Raw genomic sequence first — 1411 nt, forward strand, 5'->3', positions numbered from 1 at the left:
AACTCCAGGAAGACAGGAAGGCCCAATTCTCAGAAAACGAAACTTAGAAAATACTTCCTGAAATTAACGGTCTCCTACTTCCTAGCGTGACCACTTCCTTCTGAGACGCGTGGTCCCAGACTGCTGAGATGCACCAATAAAATGCTCAAATTTAGGTAATTTACATATAAAGAATAAGGAATTAGCATACTGCATAATAACGAATATACTTGTTTACTCAAGTGTATAAAAATGCTGAGAAGGAGAGAGGCGGGGCTTCTCACCCCCCCACACACTGCACTATGTTGTATGTGTCGGTGGGAGCCCCAGCTAGCTGGCAATAAAATAACAAATCCTCATGCCCTTGCATCTGTGACTGTCTTTTGTGGGTTAATTGGGAAAAGTCTCGGATCCCATAATTCAACAATGGTACCAGTGAGGGTCCGAGTCGGAAACAGAGAACGTGAGCTGGACTGTTGGCAAAGATTGAGTGTGGACAGAGAGCCATCAAGGTGAGTGTTGTGTTCCAGAGCTGGGACCAGACAGGCGTTCCAGCCACCCTTGGCTGAAGGGCAAGGTAAGAAGGTGACAACTGAAAGTTGAAGAGCTGGTGCAACAGGAGCTGTGAACTTCGGTCAGGGGCTGCAGCCGGCCTGAGACCCCTGTAGAGGACCTGGGGGCACAGACACCCTGACAGTCTCTTCCCGATTGACATTCCCAGGTAACTCAGCATCGTGGAGAGGCACCAGGACCTGGTGGGTTACAGCTGAGTGTGCCTGATTCCCTTGGGTAACCTTAAACTTGTACATGAACAAAAGCAAGTCTCTGGGTTTTCAAAGATATCTCTCTATATATTTCTTTATCATTTGAGAACTAGAGATGGAGAGAGAGAGAGAGAGCTCTCATCCACTGGTTCACTCCCCAAGTGCCTGCAATGGCTGGACAAAAGCTGAGAGCGCAGTTTGAGTCTCGTACTTTAGCCATCACCGGCTGCCTCCCAGACATTAGTGAGAAGCTGGAATGGAGGGCAGAGCCAGAGCTCGAACCCAGATACTTCAGTACGGGATGCAGGCGTATTAACCACCAGCCCTAACACCTGCTGGCAAACCTCTGAGGATTTGACCACAGAGCAGCTGACCCAACATCTTCATAAGTATCTTTGAGGGACTTCAGGACCCAAATATCCAGAGTGCTACAACAGGGCTCTGTGCCCAACAGCATGGGGCCAGCCAACCAAGGGCCAGGTGATGAGTGCGCATTCTGGTTTGTCTCTGGCATGACCTCTCTGAGCCCCATGTCCTTTTTTGCTTCAGCTGTGACAACTAAACATACCTGCTCTCCTTCCCAGGGTTACTAAGTAAACTCAATTGGAGGAGGAGCTCCCAGAAAAGGGTGGTATTATAGAGACCCCTTTCGAGGTTATTATTATACT

This window comes from Oryctolagus cuniculus, chromosome 3, assembly GCF_051225735.1.
Source record: "Oryctolagus cuniculus isolate XC-2025 breed Fujian yellow rabbit chromosome 3, ASM5122573v1, whole genome shotgun sequence".
Lineage (NCBI taxonomy): Eukaryota > Metazoa > Chordata > Mammalia > Lagomorpha > Leporidae > Oryctolagus > Oryctolagus cuniculus.